This window comes from Tupaia chinensis, unplaced genomic scaffold (assembly GCF_000334495.1).
Source record: "Tupaia chinensis unplaced genomic scaffold, TupChi_1.0 Scaffold000265_1, whole genome shotgun sequence".
Taxonomy (NCBI): domain Eukaryota; kingdom Metazoa; phylum Chordata; class Mammalia; order Scandentia; family Tupaiidae; genus Tupaia; species Tupaia belangeri.
In genome coordinates this window covers 838,663-864,558 of record NW_006159745.1, presented here as the reverse complement: position 1 = coordinate 864,558, position 25,896 = coordinate 838,663, and the positions used below count along the sequence as shown (strand labels likewise).

At 35.9% G+C, this 25,896-nt stretch overlaps 1 pseudogene; it reads right to left on the bottom strand.

Moving 5' to 3' along the window:
* LOC102486442 (uncharacterized) overlaps positions 1 to 25,896 on the bottom strand; it is a 199,235-nt pseudogene that overhangs the window by 26,740 nt on the left and 146,599 nt on the right.

Genomic DNA, 25,896 nt, shown 5'->3' with positions numbered 1-25,896 from the left:
TTTCTGTCTCTCTGTCTCTCTCTGTCTGTCTGGCGAGTGCACGCGCCCTATAGCAAAAAACTCTCAAAAAAAAAAAAGTCTTCTCATTATGCTCCTTCTTCAGAGCCCCCAAGCCACTTACAAGCTGAAGCTGCTAGATTCATGAATTGTTGTCAGCTCATATAAACTTTAGCATTTTACTGTGCCTCAATTTATCTTTTAATAGTTCCAAGTAACTGTCTTAAACAAAATCTGGAAACAAAAACTACTTAAGAAATTTCTTTATCTTAATAACGTTCTTTTTCAACATGCTGCAGATTTACATTTACTCATCAAAAAATACTTCTTAAGCATGCACTGTGCACCTGGTAAATGTCAGTCTTCTTTTCTGGAACTCAAAGTCAGATGAAGAAGACAGGTATGTAATTAAATCATTGCGGTAAATCTAAGTGGGGTAATAAAAAGTGGTAGCATGATACAGAGCATAGAGAATGAGTTTGGGAGTCAGAACTGGATGTTCTCCTGAATGTATGTGACTCTGTGCTAGTTACTTAATTGTCTCAAGACTAAATTTTTCCTTCAATAAGAACATAATAAGCGTATTCTTAGAGTCATCACATTGAAAATACATAGCACGGTGCTTACTACATAACAGTTACTTGCTAAACATTAGTCCACTTCCATAAATTTGATATATGAAAACAAAACTAAAAAAAGACTAGTAGCAGTGCAAAGGTGATAGTTGCTATAAAAATGAATAAAATGACTTCATCTCTAAGGAGCTTACAATTTAATAGAAGAGATAAAAAGGAGAGCACAAGTGACTATTAAATGGTTATGCAAGGTAGAATGTGATAAAGTCATAAGATAAATTTTAAGAAAGTGCTATGGAAATAAAGTGAATGGACTTCTGTGGTATTTGAGGTGAGACATAAAGGATAGATAAGTTTATAGTAGACTATTAGGAGAAAAAGAGCGTATGTTTCAGAGATGATGACAAAGAAAGAAAACATCATTCGGCAATTGGTAGAATAGGTTATGTGGTGTGGAAGTGGTTGGAGATCAGGATGCAGAGGAGCTATGAGAGTGGGTTTGGGAGTTGCAAATTTGTTCCACAGGCTATGGTGATTTTAGTAATATTCACTTAGAATGCAAGTAGATTCCATGCATATGGTACATTAAATCTACGCAAGTAGATTCAATATGTACATAGTCAATACATAAATTTGGCAGCATTCTGTATAAGAAAGAATTGGAAGGTGATCATCTGGAAAGAGAGAGATGGGTTAGGAAAGAATGGAGTAAGAGAAGATGAAGTCCAATATCAGTAGGATCAAGCCAGGAAGGAAACAAATAGGAGAGAAAGGTCCACTGAGAAAGATTTGAGGATGGATTGGAAAGTGAAAACTTCGGAAAGACTTCGGTTTTTCAGTGTGGTTATGAGGAGTACATTGCTATGATTTTAAAAATACAATAAAGTCAGAAGAATGGATGAGTTTAGATAACAGCAACAAAGTGGCCCATGTCTCTAGGGAACTCGAACCTGAAATGACTGACTAAATGAAAAATCTGAAGTTCAAACCACATCAAAAGAAGATGTCATTTCTGTGGTAATATACCCACAAATAGAGGTAGGTTTGAGATAGGACAAGTAAAAAAATCTAGTTTTACTAATGAGATAGGAGACCAGAGAAATCCTTACAAGATAAATGAAAGCAGGTGAGCAGATTTACAGGTTGGAAATGGAGAGAGGCAGTGGCAGATTGATATATAGGCTAATTATTTAACTGTTAGGACACACTAAGGGTCATGTCTTAGCATTGTATGTGCACGGCATGGCATTGTTATACAGAAAGCATATTTTCTTCAGTGTGATTTTTTTTTTTTTTTGGAGAGATTTTTGCTATAGGACGCATGTGCTCACCAGAAAGACAGAGATAGAGAGACAGAAAGCAACAAATCACCCACCAGGGGGGACGACCACACAGTAATCTCTTCTCTTCCATTTTTCTCTTGGGGTCTTGGGCACACACACACATGTGCACAGTGTGAATTTAAGCCACCAGGTCTGGACGACCACGCTGTAATCTCTTCTCTTCCATTTTTCTCTTGGGTCTTAGGCACACACACACACATGTGCACAGTGTGAGTTTAAGCCACCAGGTTTGGGACTTGAACCATGGTCGACTACATGGGAGTCCAGCAACATAACCATTACACCAACTGCTGGTCCCGAGTGATTTCAATAATAATTTTTTAGATTTAAAAGAGTCTACTTTTACTTCCCAAACCACTCTTTGCTCTGCATTATCACTCAGTAGAGAGAAGATATTCCTGTCTTTGGATATTACATAATCTCTCTTTCTGTCTTTTTCTCTCTTTTTCTATTTTTGACAGATGGTGCATGTGCTTGCCAGAGAGAGAGAGAGAGAGAGAAAGTGAGAAAGCATTCCCCATGGGAAACAGTCACTGCAATTCCTTCTTCTCAGTTTCTCCCTTCTTTTGAGTACCTACATGCACTCACCAGGGGAGTTTGAGATGCCAGGTCTAGGACAGTCTTGTGGGATTTAGCCATCCTAACCACCATGCCACCAGGTGGCCCTATTCTGTGTTCTTTTTTATATTATTATTATTATTTTTTTTATAACATAACTGACTCACATCCTCTTAAATATTTTTATTCCTTAATAAAGAAAATATATTCTGTTTAGGTAACCCTTAACTCCCTGATTGAATCAATTCTTTTTCTTCCTTTCTCTTTGTATCTCCCCTCTACCCTACTGTTGTCATTAAGTATAGGATACTACTTAAAAAGAAAAAAAAAAAAAAACCTCTACAACAGCAAACTGTGTAAAAGTCTGCAAATGAATCCTAATTTAATCATTAAAAACAAATGTTTTTGAAATGGGTGTACTGCATGAAAAATCTCCTACAAATTACTCACTAATGATCCACATAATATGAAGAATAGCAGCTAATTAAAAGGCACTACCTATGCACCCTATATACAATGTCTTTTAACAAATCTAATTTTAGCTAATATTGTAACATATTAAAGGAGCAGATACTTGTATTTCCATTTTACATTTGAGAAAATTAAATGTCACGATTCTTGAGTAGGATAGCTGTGAAGTTGAATGACCAGGACTCAAATGAACTTCTTCTGCCATAGCTCTAATTTTTTAACTACACTGCAACAAATAATAGATGTTTTTCTTTTTCTTTCTTTCTTCCTTTCCTTTCTTTTTTTAAACACAAGTTCTCACCATGCTGGGATCCCCCTGCCTCAGCCTCCCTAATAGCTGGGACAACAAATTCATGCTACCAGAACCTACTTTTTCAGACAGGGTCTCAAATGATGTTGCCCATGCTGACTATGAACTCTGGGTCCTCCTACCTCAGCCTCCTGAGTCACTGCAATTATAGGCATCCATTACCCTTAAGTCTTTCATTTTGTAGCAATAGAATTATGTGCTCTCTTGATGACTCTAAAAGATTAAATAATGTTTCCTATTAAACCAGCAGAATGAAAAGAGAGTGCAGGGAGTCAGCAGGTGCCATGCTGGTTAAGATGACGGGCTCCTACATGGCCTACCATGGTTCAAGTCCTAGACCCAGCAGTTTGAAAATCACATCTGGAGAGTGTGCGTGGAAAAGGAGAATGGAGGAGAAAGGATTGCTTACAGATTCCTTCTGAGGGATGATTTCTCACTTTCTCTCTCTGTCTCCCCAGTGAGCCATGTGCCCTATGGCAGAAACTTTAAAAAAAAAAAAAAAAAGGGAGAAGAAGAAGAAGAAGAAAGAAAAGGGAACAAATTGAGTTACTGCCACTGGCACACAACATAGCTCTGATCTTACATAAACTTTCAGAGTACTATTCAGCAGTACAACAGTCCTATTCTGATGCAAATTATATGGCTCACATATTTGAAAGTGAAGATAATGAGAAGACCTAATGCAAAGCAATTTAATGACAAATTTTCAGTTTGAGCTCCAGAGGTGTATTACAGGTGGTGGTAGTGGGGCGAAATCCCTATTCTTAAATGATTAACAATCACTAAAATGAAATTTGTACCCACAATTAGAGAGCATTTCACAAGAGGTTACCCCCATTTTTTGTTAGACTTTCCGAAGTGGTGAGAATGTTTTGATCCAATTAGCCACATAGGGCAGTGCTAATTTTATTCATTTATTTTTCTTTTGGCTTACAATGGCAATACTCAGTATAATGTTAACATATGGAGTTCTTAGTTGAGGTCTAATCTTGAGAAAATGCACTACAAGATGAACTAGAGTCTCCTGGATAGCTGCAGTGGCAGGGTGGTGTCATGATACTCCATGATGCTGAGGCCACATGGCAAGGTCTGGGATTCATGTCCTGAGGCCTTTCTGCACATGACTGGCACACACATGTACCTGTGATCCTGGCTGGATGACTCTCTGGGTGGATCGTGGTTTGAAGACTCTGTTGGGAGTACCTGACTCCTTTCTTTTTCTTTTATTTGCTCCGTATTTCATGGAAGACATAGAGAAACTTAAAACTCTTCTATATAGATTAAAAATATTCAGCACAACATCTTTTTTCCTTCATCATGTGCCCAATTATTATTACTCTCATACTCTCTATGAATTGGAAATGAATGTGAAACTCTGTTTTTATCAGCATTAGAAACTGATGAAAGTGAAGGGAAGCTATAGTCAAAATCAGAGAGAAGAATTTTAGGTTTTAATTTCTTGAAGAGAAATTATGACTTGGTAATATTTTTGTGGTGGAGGTGTCAAAGAAAACCTGACTCAGTAGTTAAAGCAATAAGAAGAGATTTTATTCAGAAAAGATAGCAATGGGGGGGGGGAAGGCTCTACTAAAGAACTAGATCAACAACTAATAGAGCAAGGAAAGTGGAGATTTTCAGCCAAGTAGCAGGTTGGTGGGTTGGAGGATAGAAAACTGCTAAGATAGGACATTGATAGTCGTGGGATTCTTGCTGAAACAACATAACAGAATTTTTTGATGAAGGCAGGCCAGAGTGATCACATATCATTTGGAAAATAGTAGGAGATGAGGGATTTCATCAGATATTGAGGGCTATTAGATATTTAAGGTAGAGATTTTTTTTAACTTGACTTAACAGATTTTTGCTAAACCTGAGTAATGCTAGGACTGAAATAGGAGCCCAATCTCATGGCCTAGTCAAGCAAAGGGTTCAGAGGAGACTAACAAAAGTTTAGCCAAGGAGAGAATCTTATTAGAGGTGAAGAATATCAGAGTTGAGCAGATAAAAAAAAATTGACACTTGCTATTAGGAAAAATTAGTAGTGTAGATAATGCAATGAGAAGATGGAAAGGCATGAGTTAGAATAAACAGTGCCCAATGCAATTGGTTGGATAGTTTGGTTTTATAAATGAATAAATGATGGTATAAAAAACTGAGTTTCAGATTATAATCAGATATGCAATATTTTTTAAATTCACTTATTAAAAAATAGTAAGAAGCCATGGTAAAATTCAGATTTTGGAAACTGACATATTATCTTCTAATCATTGAGGCTCTTGGTAAATTTGAATGTCCCAGTGAGCTTCATTTTCATATTTAGAAATTGCTGGGGAAAATGTAGCTATGTTATAGGTACTATGTTATAGCATAAAAGTCAAATCCTGCCCTTTTTCCCAAATCAAACATTTTTAAAAAATTTTCTATAAGTTTATTCTTTGTTTGTTTTTGTTTTCTTTTTAAGTTGCCAGAACGTGTGTACACTTATCAGATAGAGACAGAGACAGATAAAGAATGGGTGAGACTCAGGCACGGTCATGCCATAGGCTTTTCTCCTTTTCTTCATCCTGTCAGAACTTAAAGCACACATGCACATGCTCCCAGCATGTTTCTTCAAGCTGCCAGGGCTGAGATTTGAACATCAGTCAGCCACTAGGCTACAGGGCCAGCTCTGTACATTTGTTCTTACACATACATTCATTTCCCAAGTTATTCTAAATGTATTTTATACCACTGCTTTTGTGAATCTATAGCTATAGATCTCTTCCACATAACAGAAGCATGTATGTATGCACCCTCTACCATCCATTACCTTCTTTACAGTGTCTGGTATCTACACTTATCCTCTCTACTATCATATCTGCAGATCTTTAAATGTCTGCCATAAAATGTAGACATTTGGTACATATTGAGTGGGGATATGCCGTGTGTGTCTTTCAAAGTCAGGCTCACTTTGCTTAGCATAGTTTCTTCATACTACGTACTTTCTGTGAACAGGATTTGAAGATCCCTGTTCAAGGAAATGTGATTAACAAGGCTTAAGGATCAAAACTAAATAAGAACAAGTCTTTATCACAAGGAACATTCCCACATTGCTTACTTCTGTAAAAGAGAGCTTTTACCTTCTCTATATTCATAAGAATACTTTCAAGAGTAGCTGTCAGTAGATGTAGAGAGAATTTCCTTTATGCCTCTTGTACTTGATTATGTATTACCTTACCACAGTAGCCTGTTATGGAAATTATTTTGAAAATTCAAGTATTTTTTGCTCCCATCTTGAATTAATGGTAATTCTTGTTGGAGAAAATATAGGAGTTATTTTTTATACTCTTGAGGGTCTGGGAAAAAATACCTATACATGGAAAGGATTGGTCAGTATCATACACTCCAGTAATCACAAATAATAAAAAATCTTAATCAGAGTCTGAGTCCTACTAGATTTAAACCAAATCTGGCTCTTCTGAGTTTTGAATTAGAGAGTTAGCAGATGGCTTATTCTCTTCCCGGTGAGAAACTGGAATAAAATGCCCTCCTAAATTTAAGGGGAATTTAATAATTTACACACTACCTCAAGTGTGAAGTGGAAATTCTGTTTTGTGGAAAATCAGTTCCTCTATCTTCTTAATGTCTCTCACTTTCCTCTGAACTTTTGCCTAGTTGTCAACTCTGTTGAGGTTGCTGCGGGAATGGAATGGTTTACAGTACCTTTGTTAGAAGCCTTATCCAGAGAGAACAAAAGAGGACTTTAACCTCCTTATCTAACAATTCAATGTTTGATTTGCTAGGAAACCACAGCCAAGCCCAAATTAACACTAAATTTTTTTTTTTATCTAACACATTATCATTCCAAAAAGAATAATGAATTAAATGTTTGGATGCATGTGAATTTACGTGGTTATGAGACATGGTTTTACTTAAATTTTAGGATATGTGTACCTAAAAGACTATAATCTTTATTCATAAACAAATGTGTATGAAAAAGAGAGGAGAATAATTAATTTATTTCTAATCCCCAGTGTACCAATCCCTGGTGAATACTCATCTTCTAATACCTGTCTCCAAGTTTTTCTTTTCCTACCAACTGTGACAACTGCCAACTTGTCAAATGAGGCAGATTTTGCTTCTCCATGGCAACAAATCCCTGCCCTGAGTGACAGAATTTTCATATTGACAACTGGAAAACGTCCCAAATAACTCTGAGAAGCACCTGGAGTTTAATTTCACATCTTAACATCCAGAAGGAGTCTTTTTTATTATTTCTCACATGTTAAAGTGAGGTTATTTATATACCTCACAACTGATGGTGTGATGACAGCCTAGCTAAGCAGGGAGTACTTGAAAGATTCAATAAACTTAGCTTCCCTGGAAATGGTATACTAATGTCTTTCAAAAGATTTGAATGATCTGCCTAAAATAGCTAAGAATTTCAAGACATACTTGCATTTAAAATAATGATAACATTACAGCATCTAGTCACCTAAACAACAAAAAAGGTAAAAATGGAATAATTTGCCATAACAGACATTAAGCTTTCCATGTCAAAGTGTGAGTAAACGCTAGACAAATGAAAAATGCATTCTCTGCTGGAGAATAGGTATCTTTTAACAAAAGAGGAAGAACCATGTTTCTTTCTCCCTAATGGCAACTCTTCATCACTAAAAATAGCAAACTGAAAACTGACAAAGTGAAGTGTTTTTGAATAAGTCTGAATTATAGATAGTGACCTGAATAGAAGCAATGAACATTATTCAAAACCATGTACATGGGGGTTCCTGCCAGGAATATAGCAATCCTTCATTTGTCTAATTGGGATATGTGTATGTGTGCGTGCTCATGTGTGTCTAAGTGCACGATTTTATTTGAAAGGTATTTCTCTTGCTTTAGCTTACTATTTAGAATCATGTTCTCTGTCTAGTGGCATAAATGTACTTTTTAGATCCTGCATTAAATTTTTCTACAACTGGAAATGAACAACATTGCAATAGATTTTTTTTTATAAAACTAGAAATTAATCTTTTCTTCATATAATTCTTATACATAGCTTAAGTTCTCTTCATCTTATTTTGAAAAAAAAAAAAAACCAAACATGCTATTGCCATATAATAACCTTTATCTACTTTCTGTATTTACAACAAAGGCTTCATGACTGTGATTTTTTTTTCCCTCAATTTGATAGGCTAAAGGTTATAAGTAAAGTGTTTTTCTGATTACTTGAGAACAGCTGAAGACCTCACCGAAAGGTTCAACAACATATGTTGACCTCTCATCTCTTCCCAAAATGAGTGCCTATGTGCTCCCTCACTTTCTCTTTGCTGATCTGTAGAGAACTGCTGGTTGTAAGCAGTGGATGCACTCCTAGCTGCCTCACTTCCAGCTCCCAGTGCCCAGGGGCAGACCAGATGTTTGAGGTCCGCAAAGAAAGAAGACAGATGAGTGCATCAATACCATGGAGCATAGCTAGTCCTTCTTGTGCCAAAAAGAAATCAAACTTTCAATGTTTTTCTGAATTATTATAAAACATTGATGAGTTCCTTTCATTAATCTTAACATTTTAGTGAAGTTTTCTCATGGCAGTAAATGGTCAATTTCACCTCGTCAATGATTAGTAACAGAGATAATAAAATCGTCATGGTCTCTTCTACCTTTCATGAATATGTACCATGATTGAACAAATAATTTCAAATATCATCTCACTATAAAAGAAACCTTTCATTCACTTCTCATTTCTTACCAGAACCTAGCATCATTTTATGGGATTCAGTACTGTTATTTATCTTTCCCTTGAAACAAAATGATTATTCATTGCATTATCCATTGGAGCTCTCTATATTTTGCCCAAGCATTCTCAAATAGGGGTGACTTTGCCCCCTTAAAAAACATTAAGCAAGGTAAGATGCTTGCTGGCATCTGACTGACAAGAGACCAGAGATGCTGCCAAACTTCCTCCAATGCCCAGAGATTCTCCCACTGTAAGGAATTATCCAGCCTCAAATATCACTAGTGCTGAGGGCTAAGGAACCTTACTGTGGCTTAACTGATCAGTGGTGCCTAGAAACAAATATTATACATTTTTTTCTCAAGTCCTTCTTCATGATATCATTCCAGTTTTAGTCTGCAGGGGCCTCCCCTCCCCATTAGCTCTACTCCTTGAATTCTGCTCATTGCTCCAGGCACAACATAAGATCCACTGATTAAAAAATACAGGGCATTTAGTGCCACCTAGAATGCTTCGTCAAGCTCCACCTCTAACTAGGTATAAGTTCCAAGAAAGTCACATGGATTTTCTTTATGGAGGAAACATATGAAAATAGCAGCGGCTTAATAATTGAATCAAATTGAGCCAAACTACACTTTTATGTTGTATAAAGAAATCTTTATAATGATGGGGGTGGAGAGGTCTTCAAAAAATTCATAGAAAATCATATTATGAAAAAACTATGCATAGATTTCAATTTTTATTGAACCAAGATAAAATCATGCTTTAATTCCATTTTTCATAAATTTTATTAAATACTCTTATATATTTAGACAGTCTTTTTTGGGGGTGAGGGAGAGATTTTTGCTATTGGGTGTGTGCACTCACCAAGAATACAGAGGGATAGAGAGACAGAAAGCAAGAAATCACCCACCAGGGGAGATGGCCATGCTGCAATCTCGTCTCCTCCTTTCTCCTCTCTGGATCTTGGGCATGCACACACACACACACACACCTGATGTGAGTTTAAGCCACTGGGTCTGGGACACAAATTGTGGTCGACTACATGGGAGTCCAGCAACAAATAATTTCAAATATCATCTCACTATAAAAGAAACCTTTCATTCACTTCTCATTTCTTACCAGAACCTAGCATCATTTTATGGGATTCAGTACTGTTATTTATCTTTCCCTTGAAACAAAATGATTATTCATTGCATTATCCATTGGAGCTCTCTATATTTTGCCCAAGCATTCTCAAATAGGGGTGACTTTGCCCCCTTAAAAAACATTAAGCAAGGTAAGATGCTTGCTGGCATCTGACTGACAAGAGACCAGAGATGCTGCCAAACTTCCTCCAATGCCCAGAGATTCTCCCACTGTAAGGAATTATCCAGCCTCAAATATCACTAGTGCTGAGGGCTAAGGAACCTTACTGTGGCTTAACTGATCAGTGGTGCCTAGAAACAAATATTATACATTTTTTTCTCAAGTCCTTCTTCATGATATCATTCCAGTTTTAGTCTGCAGGGGCCTCCCCTCCCCATTAGCTCTACTCCTTGAATTCTGCTCATTGCTCCAGGCACAACATAAGATCCACTGATTAAAAAATACAGGGCATTTAGTGCCACCTAGAATGCTTCGTCAAGCTCCACCTCTAACTAGGTATAAGTTCCAAGAAAGTCACATGGATTTTCTTTATGGAGGAAACATATGAAAATAGCAGCGGCTTAATAATTGAATCAAATTGAGCCAAACTACACTTTTATGTTGTATAAAGAAATCTTTATAATGATGGGGGTGGAGAGGTCTTCAAAAAATTCATAGAAAATCATATTATGAAAAAACTATGCATAGATTTCAATTTTTATTGAACCAAGATAAAATCATGCTTTAATTCCATTTTTCATAAATTTTATTAAATACTCTTATATATTTAGACAGTCTTTTTTGGGGGTGAGGGAGAGATTTTTGCTATTGGGTGTGTGCACTCACCAAGAATACAGAGGGATAGAGAGACAGAAAGCAAGAAATCACCCACCAGGGGAGATGGCCATGCTGCAATCTCGTCTCCTCCTTTCTCCTCTCTGGATCTTGGGCATGCACACACACACACACACACCTGATGTGAGTTTAAGCCACTGGGTCTGGGACACAAATTGTGGTCGACTACATGGGAGTCCAGCAACATAGCCATTATACTAACTGCTGGTCCTGACAGTTTTTTTTTTTTGATCTCTCTCTTACCAGAGAGAGAGGGAGAGAGCACACACCAATGGGACACAGCCATTCCACAATTCCTTCTCCATTTCCTCATCCTGTCAACATTTCAGGCAAGCATGCATATGTACTTGGTGTTGTGTTTCTCAAGTTACTAGTGCAAGTACCCAAACCACACATTTGGCCAAGTGGAATGAAGCCAGATCTCTTTACCACCAGGCTGTGGGGCTAGCCCCACAGTATTTTCTGAGTAGCCTAATAATTCTGCACTTGCTCTTTTTTGAAGAATGGGGACAGGTTAAGCACTTATTAAAACAGAAGCAGTTCTACCAAAAAATAAATAGAAATAGGAAAAAGAAAAATATATATTGATTCATCTCATCTCAAATTTCTTGAAGATTTCAGCAGATTTCTGTTTTACATAGATAATTTCTTTTTTTCTTTTTTTTGGAGAGGTTTTTGCTATAGGGCATGTGTACTTCCAGAGAGAGACAGAGAGGAGAGAGCACCCCATGGAGAGTGGTTATGCTGCAATCGCTTCTTCATTTCTCCCTCGTCTTGAGATTTTGAGCACACATGCAAGCACACCATATTTATCAAGTCCCCAGGTGGGGGACTTGAACCATCTGCACTTGCTCTTTTTTGAAGAATGGGGGCAGGTTAAGCACTTATTAAAACAGAAGCAGTTCTACCAAAAAATAAATAGAAATAGGAAAAAGAAAAATATATATTGATTCATCTCATCTCAAATTTCTTGAAGATTTCAGCAGATTTCTGTTTTACATAGATAATTTCTTTTTTTCTTTTTTTTGGAGAGGTTTTTGCTATAGGACATGTGCACTCACCAGAGAGACAGAGAGACAGAAAGTGAGAAATCACAGCCCCCCCAGGGGGATAGTTATGCCACAATCCCTTCTCTTTCATTCTCTTCCTGGGATCTTGGGCACACATGCTGTTTTTGCCCAAAATGGTTTAATTTAACACCACAAAAGCAGACCTTTCAGTTTCTCTGTTAATGGTCCAGTTCACAAAATCCTAAGATATTAGCAACAAAATGCACTGAAGATTATTCATTCAACTCCATCAGTTGACGATATTATAGCACAAAAGTGATTAATAATTATTGCAGAGTTAAGTTGTGCTTATTTTCTGCCAGTCATCGTTACATGAGGTTAGTGGTATTATAATGTCCCTTTAACAAATGAACCAACTGAGACACTGGTTAAAAACTTGTGAAAGATCCTAGAGTAGTCAGGGATAGAGCTGTACTTTCAACTCAAACCAGGCATCCTAGTGTTCACACTTCGTGGTTACTTCCCTGAAATTTTGCCCAGGTTAACACAGAAAGTTAGGAAAAGAACTAGAATACAAAAATTGAGCTTTTCTTTTTCTGTAGCTAGTATTCACACTAATCTGCAATATTATTTTTATTTACTGGAATAATTTTCTGAAACATAAAAGAAATAGAATCAAACTTCTATTTGAATAATAAAGCATATTTTTATTTATTGGATATATTTCTTAAGTAGTTGATCACCAAGCAATGTACCTTGTAAAGAATGGCCAATAATTATGCAATAATTTATTCAGACAATTACTTTATAATTATTTTTTTCTGTCCTGTATCTTATGCATTATGAGAAATCTTCAAATAGTGAATGAAATATTTATGTTATGAAAAAGTGATGTATGCATTTCAAGATGCTTTTTACACTAAAATAAACTTACTCTTTAATTCCCTCTTCCATGAACTCTTCGAAGTACCCTTTTATTTACTTGGCATATACAAATTTCAAGAAGACAAGCAGATATCTAAAATGTCAGTTGCTAGATTAAAACTGAAAAATATATTCATCCTTTATGATTATGAGGTAGCTCACAGATCTTCCAGACAATTTCCAATATTCAGACTATTTCCTGAAGCCAGAGGAGACAAGACTCACTTCTCTGGAGCTGGTGCAGATGGACATTCACTCATCAGGAGCCAACGTAGATGAAACTCCTTCCTCTAGAGTCAGTGGAGGTGGAGATTTTTATTTGCACGTTTGAATAATAAAATTAAAAATCTGTTCATAATTTCTGATTTACATACATTTGATGTACATCTTTTTGGCGTACAGTATGGTTTGTCAAAACATGCACACAGTATGTTCTAATCAAGTCAAGGATATATACATATGCAAGTTCAGGATTGAAGCTTACATTATATTGTACACATTTCATAATAGTTTTATTGAAAATATTATCCTTTCTTCACTGAATTGTCTTGTTCTTGTTGTCAAAATCCCATGGACTGTATACTATTGAATTTATTTCTGGATTCTCCTTTCTTTTTCTGTTGATATGTGTCTGTTTTTGTGCCAGTACCATGCTGATTTTGTTCCAGACAAATTTTACGATTGTTTTCTTCTAGTCTGTGAAGAATGTTGCTAGGAATTGCATTGAATTTGTAGATCACTTTCAGTTGAATTGACATTTTAACTGTGTTGATTCCTACAATCCATGAGTAAGATAAGTCTTTCCACTTTTTTGTGTTTTTATCAATATTTTTATTCAGATTTTTAGCATATATTTAATGGTAAAAATTGCTTTGGTTAGATTTATTCTTAGATTGTGTTGTGGATCTCATATATGGAATTGATTTATTTTTCTGTCTCAGTTTGATTTTTGTCAGTGTACAAAAGCACTAAAGATTTGTGTAGGCTAATTTTAAATTCTTCTACTTTCTGAATTTATTTATTATACCTAAGAGATGTGGGGTATATTTTTAAAGTTTTTCCATATTTCTAATTATATTATCTGCAATTTAACTTCTTACTTTCCAGTTTGGATGCATTTTATTTCATTACCTCACCTGACTATATTGGCTAGAACTTTCAATATTATATTGAGTATTGGAAGAAAGTGGACATCCGTTGTTCTGTTTCAGTTTTGAGAGAAAAAGCTTTTGACTTAAGCTGTGAGTTTGTCATATACTTTTATTGTGTTAAGAAATGTACTTCCTATAATTATTTTGTTGATAGTCTTAATCATAAAGGGATGTTGTCCTGAATCAAATGCTTTTTCTGTCATTTAACAAAAATAAACACTAACAAAAGAAAAAAGTAAATGAGGGAACATGAAACAATCAAGATCCAACCAACAAAATGCCAGTGTATTTAGTTAAATATCAATTTCATAAATGTAAACAGATTAAATTCTCTAATCAAAAGATATAGATTGACTGAATGGATAAAAACAAAACAAAACAGATGATCTAGTGGTGAAGGAGCTGGACTCTCATATGGCTGTCTGTGGTTTGAGTCCCAGACCTAGAGGCTTGAAACTTAAGCCAGGTTCATGTGAGTGCCCAAAACCCGAAGAGGAAAATAGAGAAGGGATTGCAGTGTGACCATTTCCCCTTGCAGGTAGGGTGATTTCTCACTTTTTATCTCTCTGTCTCTCTGTGTGTCTCCAGTGAGGCCTCCACATCAACATTCTGAATGACAGCCAGGCTACTCCATGTAAGACAGCTCACCACATTACAACCCCCTTATGAGCAATGCAAGTCTTTCATAGTCTAGACAAGCCTAAATTTATCCATTTACACATAGCACTAAACTCAGGCCCTGTTCTCCTAACCCTTATTTATGCAAAATGTGAGATACGCTATTGTTTAGTTCTACAAGAAATTTACCCTTCTTAGTGGTTTACCATGTATTTTTGTATTTAAATTTTTCAAATGATAATATTCTGGGTTTTTTCCATTTATTTTTCTTCTTTTTTTATATTTAATTACTGTACATCTTTATAGCATACAAAATTAATTTTTGCCACCTTGAATACACTGCATATCAGTCCAGTCAAAGATATTATGATACACATTATTATCTGCAATTTTCCATTTTTGTGTACATTAAATATTTTGCTTTTTTCTCCCATAATTTTCCCCCTCCCATTGACCACCCTTCTCCTGCACTATCTTCACTTTGCTATCATTATTATTATTATTATTTAAATTTCAGGAAAAGCAGCTTTAGTTTTAATGAATCAAAATTTTAAAAAGTTAAGAAAAACTTGCTTACGACTCAGGAAGCGATTGTCCAAACAATATTTAGTTAGATACTAAAAATTCAAAAAATAATACAGACAGAGCTAAAATATAGTAACAAGTGCACTTTAGTTTTCTTCTGAACATTTTTTTTATCTCTCTATTCCCCTTTTTACAAAAGAGAAGCATAAACTAACTTATTTGCAAAAAAAAAAAAAAGTTCAGTCCGAATTTGGTCAGTTATTTGCACAAAATCCACTAAGAATACTAATTGACTTATTTATTTTTTAGAATTATTTTATTTTTTATTTGTTTATTTACTTTAAAAAAAAAATTGACCAGAGAGGGACAAAGCAAGAGAGACTAAGAGAGAGAGAGAGAGAGAGAAAGAAAGTGAGCAAGGCACCATGTGGGAGCCCAGTGCCCTTAACCACCACATCACCTGCTGGTCCCGATTTAGTCAGTTTTGCAGGAACCTTTTATAAGGAACTTCAGATTAGACTCTTTAAAAAACTTCCCAAGGCTACTGAGCCAAATCAGTAATTCAACATCTTATGCCTTTAAGTACCTGTACTTGGAAGTTAGGGGCTTGTCAGACAGTGACATTCTTTACTTAACTGCCAGGCAGAACTGTCTATGGTACCAGGCAATCTTTCCAAGAGCTTCTGTTGGGTTTCTTGAGATCAACCTTAGTTCCTTAGCTTTCTTGTCATATCTTCAGATCTGACATTTCACATGTTATTTTTTTCTGTAAACTTTAGGTATAATCTCTTGCAAGTTTATGCAAAATGTTGGTTATGGTTGAACAGTGGGGCAGTAGTAACACGGTACTCTGTGAAGCCGACCTACAATGAGAGGCTCTGTGTTCTCCTCCAGAGTCCTCCCTACTCTGGCATAAGCATGCTCATGCTTGGAGGATGGACTGAAGAGTCAGGAAATTGTTAAGAGTACTTTTATGCTCATGCTTGGAGGATAACTGAGGCTGGAGATGGACTGAAGAGTCAGGAAATTGTTAAGAGTACTTTTCTCTGTTTTTTTTTTTTTTTTTTCCTCTTTCTCTGTTTCTCTTATTCATGGAAGAAAGAAATAAATAAAAAGAATTTGGGGATAAGATTATTTCTGTTTAGCACTGCAACCCAATGTAAAATACTGAACAGACACTTAATGTAAACTGTCATGCAAAAAAGGTGAATATGCTTAAATGATAGACTATTTATATAATTTTCAATAAGAATAACTAGGGAGTTTTTCTTTTTAATAATATTACAGACTTTATTAGTTTCCAGCTCAAAAAGCATGTTCGGAACAAGAAGGCATAAAATTGTAAATATCATACTTTTTTTTTTCCCTGAAACAGGGTCATACCTTGTCATGAGCTTCCTACCTTAACCTCCTAGCAAGAGCTATGGGTGCTTTTCACCATACCTAGTAATTTTTTCTTATATCTTCTCTTTTTTTTTTTTCTTTTCTTCTCTCTTCTTTTCTCTTCCTTCTTTTCTTTTCCTTTCTTGTCTTTCCTCTTTTTTTTCCCCTTCTTTTCAAACAAAGCCTTGCTAAATTGCCCAGTCTCAAACTCATAATCCACCTGCTGGAACAGAGCCTCCCACCTTAGTGTCTGTGAGTCTCTGGGATTATAGTGCCTGAAAATGTCATCAGGCCTGGCCTTTTCATTGAACCTGGACCTCCCAGGTGGTCCCAGCATCTGAAGCATGATGCTCTAGCAGCACATATCACTTCTGGGAGCTGCTCTAACAGAAATTTAACTACAAAGAGCCCCAGTGACTTCATATGGTAAATACAGTTCTCTGATCATCTTATAACCACCCAAACAATATGGAAAGAAACACAAGAATTGACTTTCATTTTTTCTTCCTTGCCTACTAACTAAAATATAAAATTATTTCAATGTACTCTCTTCTCCCTATACTACCTGGTCTCCCACCAACATACTATAATCCTTTATATTAATTCTTATTTTCTTTAGTATTTGGATACATTTTGATTGATTTTTTTTGAGAGTTTTTTTGCTATAAGGCATGTGCACTTGCCAGAAAGACAGAGACAGAGAGACAGAAAGTGAGGATTCATCCCCCTGGGGGGATTGTCCTGCCACAATCCCGTCTCCTCTACTCTCCTCTTGGGATCTTGGGCACACATGCACACACACCCAGCATGAGTTTAAGCCACCGGGTCCAGGACTCAAACCACGGTCGACTACATGGGAGTCCAGTGACGTAGCCATTACTCCATCTGTTGATCCTTTGATTGAAATTTTTGTATTTAATTTCGTTTTTGATTTTGAGTCTCACCTTTTATTTAGGTGACAAAGGCAGCAAATGTTGTTGAGAAATTGGACCAGTTTTGAAAGAACAAAAAAATTCTTCTGGTCTTTGGTGCTTTGAGTGTAGAATCAAAAAAGAATCTTGTATAAGCTTTGAAAATAAAAGTTTACTTGTAGCAGATATTTATAGAAAAGAGTTTACATAAAACCATGATCCGCTGTTTTTCTCTCTAAGATATATTTAAAGCAATGATTAAATATAAAGACTAAGACCAAAATGCCTCGGTTTGAATTTTTACTATTATTTCTTGAGGCCAATGGTTTAACTTCAGTGTGGGTAGTTCCTCAAGTAGTGGGGTTCTGAAAAAGACAGGATAGGAAAAGACAATTTATATTATTTTTAAAATAAACACCTATTCACTCATATGTCAGACAATGTTCTAAGCACTTTACAAAAATCACATCAGGTCATCATTACACAAAACCAGTGACTTTTGTATTATTACACTCACATTTTAGAAGTGAAGACACTGGAGCACACACAAGTTAAGGGACGGAATTGGGATCAAGCTTAGGTAGGCTGGCTGCAGAGGCGGTGTGCCTAACCAGCAGAAACTATTTCCTGTCCAAAGCCAAAGAAATATGAAAACACTGGTTTAGTGTTTTTCTTTATTTTTTTGGATACTTTTCTTGCTATAGGGTGCATGCACTTGCCACAAAGACAGAGAGAGACAGAAAGCAAGAAATCACCCCCTGGGGGAATGGCCATGCCATGACGCAATCCCTTCTCCTCCATTCTCTTCTCGGGATCTTGGGCACACACACACGCGTGCCTGGCATGAGTTTTAGTCGCTGGGTCCAGGACTCAAACCACAGTCAACTACATGGGAGTCCAGCAACATAGCCATTAAGCTAACTGCTGGCCCCGGTTTAGTGTTTTTCTACAAAAAGAAAATACAAAGCCTTTACTATACTACTATGCATTGGTGAATCTCCAATATATGTATGCATGATAATCAGTGTTTCCCAGTTGTACTGGAACTGAAAAAAAATTTTTTTCAAGAATCATCAAAAACATTGTGTTTATTGGAAAAGCCTCTCAGTGGAATTGTGCTCCTTGGAAAAGTCTTGGGATTGTGTTACTTGAAAAATTGCTCTCCTTGATGGAAATTTAAATAAATAATAATAAAATAACAACTTAAATCATGTAGATTTTACTTCCATAAAAGGCCTTCACTCTCAGTGAAAAAGAACATGGCTAAAAATTACTTAAAATCAAAGATGCTAAATGCCAATTCTAGGCCAAATAAACTAAAATAAATAGAAATTTATTTAGGATTTTATTTTTTAATTGTTAATTTAAATTTTAAAATTTAGATTCTTAAAAATGCTTAAAAATAAAGAAACCATTTCTTTCAAACTTGATGTATGCAACTTTAGACTTTTGTCTACTCAAACTTATTTAAGATTCCAGGGTACTTTTTGAAATTCTGAGCATTGTTAGCCACTTTGAATAATTGCTTCCCTCCCACCTAATTCCCTTTAGAATGTCAGTTGAAAGAGATATTTCTTTTGTGAACCATTATAGTTATTGTTCCTATTAAGCAATTGATCCATTAACTTTCAAAGGTGATGCATTTCAATATGGATAAAATATTTGCTTTTATATAATCTCATTAAGAGATCTCTGGAGTTTTCTGAATGATATAATCGACATGAATACTGATTTAGTAATTGCAAGTGCTACCAAGATTTAACTCAGAAAGTAATAGACAACATACATTATAATTACAAAACATGTTCATAATCGTTTAGAGTTTACAAAGTGCCTTTTAAAATTTGATCCTTAGTTTTTCTGAAGCAGCAAAGTTATCAATGCCCTCATTTTGTAAGTGAGAAAATTAAGCGGCAGAAAATAAGAAAATTGTAAGTTAGTAAAAATAGGGTTTGTATTTCATACTAAATTTTCTAAACTTAATGCTGTCTTATCATTTGTTTTTCAATTGAATTTTATATTAGAATGATATCTTTTTATTTAAGAAATTTATAAATATAGAGCACAATAAATACAAATAACGTAAAAATAAATAAACTTCCAACTATTTTATTTCTTTGTCTTCCTGTTTTTCAAACCAAATCAAGATGAGAAAAATCCTTTCTGAATTTGGTAAATTTAGTGGGTTCCAGCACTTCTAGAAAGGGGTCTTATCTTTTTTAAGTAGAAATACCTGTTTCTCCTCTGGATCTATTTATCTGAATTCTTAATAGAAGGCATACATGAATGCAAGCAAAAATGAATGAATGAAAAATCAACAAACAAACAGAAGTGCAATGACATAGAGCCCTATTCTTGCCTTAAAACAGGAAGTGTATTAACCATCCTCCTTTCTTACCTTTTCCTCTCAGTCTACTAACCCCTCACGTATTATATAAATGTTTCTCTCAAGAGTTTTGTTCCTGGCTTTGTGAGTTTAGCTTAATAACCAAAATTTGGGAAATCAGTATCACTGGACTACTGTTGTATCCATTCTCTTGGCATGTGAGTAGCTTTAGTGTGGCAGTCATTTATGTGCCAATGATATTTTTACATATCAGTAAAATGGGTTATACTTCAGGGAATTCAGAAAGGACACTTAATCAAGGATTTGAGACTATCCAATCTGTAGTTCTTGAATAAACTCTTGGCAAGGTACTTGATTTTGTTGCCCTTAGTATGCTATATTGCCTCATTGAGTAAGTATATTTTTTGCAAGATACTTGATTTCTTTTTAGTAGACAAAAAAAGTGGCATACAGTGCTTTCATTTTCATCCCTTAGATCAATCTTTATAAAGCTTTCCATCATAAATGTCAATATGAAGTAAAAATGTGTAAGAGTGCCCAATACATAATACAAACAGTCTAGTGATAATAAATAACTAGAACTCCAACAGAAACTAGCCTGACAACTAGTAAATGGGGTCTTATTTTCATCTCAGTTGCCAATTTTCTGAAATCACATTGTTTCACATATAAAGCAGGATGTTTCCTTCCCTGAAGTCACTCTTTTCCTAAAACATTTGAGTGGTTTAGAGGACAAGCCTGGTACTTAAATACCTCAGTGTACATCATGGTTTCACCACTTGGAAAAATCATAAATCTTTGGCAAGTCACTTGTTTTTGCTTTATAGAATTATTTTTTATTTAACTTTATTTATTTCAAGTTGCTAGAGCCAGTATTCAAACTATTGTCAGCCATGTACAATTCAACTCCCTTAACCACTAGGCCATGGAACCAGCCAACCCCTATAGATATATTTTTTTAATTTCTATTCTGTCTCTTCTTTCTTTTCTTTTCTTTTCTTTTCTTTTCTTTTCTTTTCTTTTTTTTCTTTTTTATTATATAGGGTACATGTGCTCACCAGAAGAATGCCCATGCCACCATCCCTTCTCCTGCATTCTCCTCTCTGGATCTTGGGCACACACGTACATGTGCCTTGCGTGAGTTTAAGCCACTGGGTCTGAGACTCGAACCACATTCCACTACATGGGAGTTCAGCGATATAGCCATTACTCTGGTCCTTTCTCTCTCTTCTTGAAGCGAAACTGGTCTTTCAACCTCAACTCTCGCTTTCTGCTATTCCTATCTCTCATGGTATCAAATAATCTCTTAAAAAGATCAATCTGGTCATAGGAGCTTGGAATGATTACAAAATTTTCTCCTGCCATAAAAAGATGGCAGATAACAGGCTCAGAAAGGAATAGCACATATTATTTTATCAATCAACATTAGCTGACAAGATTATTTGACAAAGTCTAATACCAATTTATGTTAACATCTCTCAGAAATACAGGAATAAAGAGGAATGTCCTCAACTTTATTAAAAGTATCTTTGAAATATATACAGACAATTTATTGAAAGGGGCAAAGTTGGGACCAGCAGTTAGCGTAATGGCTATGTTGCTGGACTCCCATGTAGTTGACAACAGTTTGAGTCCCGGACCCGGAGGCTTAAACTCACGACAGGCGCGTGTGTGTGAGTGCCTAAGATCCTGAGAGGAGAATGGAGGAGAAGGGATTGCGGCGTGACCATCCTCACTGGGGGGTGATTTCTCACTTTCTCTCTGTCTCTCTCTGTCTTTCTGATGAGCACACATCCCCTATAGCAAAAACCTCTCCCCCCTCATAAGAAAGAAAAAAAAAAAAAAGAAAAAAAAAACAAAGGTGAAAAGTCAAATGCTTTCTTTTAAGATCGGAAACAAAGAGTATCTATACTTAGCACTCTTATTCAACATAGTATTGGAAATTTTAGCCAGCATACTAAAATAAGAAAGGCATTTCTATTTATTTGTAATAAACATATGGACACCCAAGCAAAAATAATGCCATGCCATTTAAAAATCACTGGGAACAGGAACAAGGAAAGAAAGGAATTCATCTCTGTGAATCTAAAACAAACAAGTATAGGATTTATTGGCTGAAACTACAAAACAGTGACAAGGACCAGGTGGTTTTGCAGTGGTAATACAATTGGATCCACACGGGAAAGGTCTTGGATTCACACCCTGAGTCTTTCTTGAGCACACAAGCTTGCCCATTATCTGGTCCAGCCGAAGGAAGAGTGTTGAGGGATCTCTCTCTCTCTCTGTCTCTGTCTGTCTCATTAAAATTTTTGAAAATGAAAAAGAAATTATGATAAAAGATGCTAAAGATGATTCAAATAAGTTGAGAAACATAACATATTTATTGTTTAGAAGATTCAACATAGGAAAGATATCAGTTCTTCCCAAACTCAGACACACATTAATGTAATCCTATCAAAACCCTAGCAAGATATTTTCCAGACATGAGTTACTTAAAAAGACAAAGTTGGGACCAACAGATGATGTAATAGTTACACCACCAAACTCCCACGTCTGACCACGGTTTGAGTCCTGGACCGGCAACTTGAAACATGCCAGGCACATGTATATGCCTACTCAAAATACCAGGAGGAGAAACGATTGTGGTGTGGCCATCCCTCCAGGTGGGGGGGCAGGGAGGTGATTTCTTGCTTTTTGTGTCTCTCTTTCTGTCTCTCTGGTGAGTGCATGCACTCTAAAGCAAAAATCTCTCAGGAAAGAATAGACAAAGATAAGAGAACAACTGGTTTTTATTTTGGAAGAAAAGACTAAAGAAATTAATCAATTTCATTTCAAAATCACTACTATGAAGCTACAGTTATCAAGGCAATGTGTTATTGGCAGAACAGACACACAGTCGATGGAACAAAATTTAGAACACAGAGCTCAACTCTACACACCTATTTCTAACTGATTTGTGACAAAGATGTAAAATTCACTGGGAAAAAGAGAGCCTTTTTGTTTTGATTTGTTTTGTGTTGAGAGGTTTTTTTGTTTTTTGGGTTTTTTTTGTCGTTGTTGTTGTTGTTGTTTTACTATAGGGCATGTATGCTCGCCAGACAGACAGAGAGACAGAGAGACAGAAAGTGAGAAATCTGACCATACTGCAATCCCTTCTCCTCCATTCTCCTCTCAGGATCTTGGGCATGCACACACACACGTGCCCAGCATGAGTTTTAAGCTCCCGGGTCCAGGACTTGAACTGCGGTCGACTACATGGGAGTCCAGCGACATAGCCATTACGCTAACTGCAGGTCCCAAAAGAGAGCCTTTTTAACAAATAATATTGGAGTAATTAGACATCTATAAGTAGAAAAAAATAAAGCTGAACAAAATATCTAAAGTCATACAAAAATTTACTCAAAATGGATCATAAATTTCTATGAAAATTGTAAAACCCTGGAAATTTTAGGGGAAAAAAATGGAGAAAATTATCAGTATACTGCACTAGGCGGATCATTTTTATACTTGATATTAAAAGTATGGTCCATAAAAGGGAAATTTAATAAACTATACCTAGTCAAAATTTTAATACTTCCAATCTATGAAAGACCTTATTAAGAGAATGAAAATATATGATGTAGATTGGAAGCAAAAACTGGAAAACCACATGTACATAGGACATATAAAAAACTGTAACCACACATTTTTAAAAATGATCTAATTAGAAAATTGACAAAAACATAAACAAGTAGCAAATAAGCACAAGAAAAGATATACAACACATATGCATTTGAAAGAAAGAAATCACCATTATATGAATTATCTCTATATACCTATCAGAATAGCCAAAATGAAAAAAATAACCACAATAACAAATACTGGAGATGGTGTAGAGAAACTGGATTACTCATACATTTTGAAGGGAAAGTAAACTAGTAAAGCTACTGTGTAAATTAATGTAGCATTTATGTGTGTGTGTGTGTGTGTGTACATACATACGTATACTATAAAACCCAGCAATTGCATTTCTGGTTATTTTTTTCTCATAGAAATAAAAATGTATGCACTGCTTATAGTAGCTTTATTTATAACAGTCTCAAAATAATAACAACTCAGATGTCCTTCATTATATGGACAGTTTTACACAAGTTTTTTTTTTTTTTTCCTTTCTACAATGACCTAAACCTCCAAGCTATTTGTACAGATCCTCTGATCCCTTAAGATTCAGCACAAATTCCACCTCATCCACAAGACCAGTTTCCCTTGATCTCTTCCTCAGAGAATTTTGCTACACTATAATGTAAATTATCATCAAGGAGTTTCTTTTCCTGATTTCCTGGGGCACCAGCTGTCTGTTTCTTCAGGATGGCTGTGTGGGAGTTGTAGGGATTACTGAGGACAGACAGAGCTCACATTTGAAAATGATGATACATCATTTCAAACAGCTTAATGTAAATGAAGCTTCCCTAGCTTTCCCAGTTCTAACAAACTTCAAGTAGACAGAAACTGTTTTTATAGCCACTACCAATAGAAAATATAAAAGAGAGAACGTGGTCATTATTGGGGAAGAGATAGGAGAGTCTCTGTAGAGGTGTAGTCTAAAATACTGTCTTTTGTACCTTATTTGTGCACAGGAATGTTAGAAGGGTGCTTAATGTTTTCTATAAATGCTTATCACACCAAATGAATCTTTCTGTAGTTTGGTAACAGTTTCTTAAAAAAGGGATTGCTCTCAATTTATAATCTGATATTTGATATGTAGATGACCTGCAGGGACTTCCAGTGATGCCAGAAATTGGGAGAACTAATACAGAACAAAGGCTTGGTATATTATTTATATATTTCTATGTAACAAATTACTCCAACACTGGGCAGTTCATAAGACAAGCATTTATCTTAGTTTCTGCATATCAAATACATAGACATGGCCTGGTTAGTTCCCTCTGGCTCAATGCCTCTCATGAGGTTGCAGTCAATCTGTCAACGAGGGGCTGTGTTTTTTCTGAACATTCAGGTAGGATTTGGTTCCCTTCCAAGCTTACTCATGTAGGCATCTTGGGTTGTTGGAGTGAGGAAAATCCCTGTAGGTCCTGCAGTCTTTGATGACCGTTGGCTTGAGGTCACATTTAATTTTTTGTCACAGGGATCTCTCTACAAGATTGCCATGCAATATGGCATCTGACACCCGTAAAGTAGAGATGGAAACAGAGAGAGACAGGGAGAGAGACTCCAATATGGATGGAAGTTGCCTATACATATGGGTGGTGCTGACTCTGAGATTTCCAATAAGCTCAAAGATGATCATGGACAGCAGCTGGGGCTTGCTGTTTACCCAAAAAGATTGCTCAGAGGCAAAGAGAATCTGTGGTTCTCTCACATGCACCATCTTGTGCCAGAGGGCTGGGTAAGCTGCTCAGCTGAGCGCTCGAGAGCAATCATGTTCTACAAGTTAGAGTTTACACTACTTGCTATGAGCACCAGAGGCAACACAGAGTGATATGGAAACACCAGCTGTCAGAGTCTGCAGAGAAATGATTATGAATGAACCATCCAATTTCACATCCTCTCAACCACAAAAGCAAGTGCCCTTTTCTTTCTTGCCTGGACAAAGAACAAGCATGGGCAACCAGGGCAGGAATCACAAAAAGAAAACTTAACAATTGTGAACAATGACTGAAAGTAATACTGGAATTTGATTGACGATTTCCTGAGAGAATCTGATATTTTATTATTGAGGATAGAATTAAAGTTATTGGTTTGGACTGAATTTACCAGGTTGGTCTAAAAATAATTCCCTCTCTGTTGAGCAGGAAGAATGTATGACAAAAATTAGGTTATTGAGAAAATTAAATGTTGTATCTTTGGAAAATGCTGAAGTATTCAGTTATAGTACACCACCTTTACACACTCAGGGGAACTATGACTTAGCAATTTACCTGGATAAAGAGAAAGAGAGAAAGAAAGATAATAAATAGATTAATAGATACAGGTTAATCATTATATGTTTATGTCTTTTATTACTAAAAGCTTATGAAAAAATACTCCAAACAATTCTTCATGTATTCTCTCCTCTCCTCTCTTTGGTGTGATATATA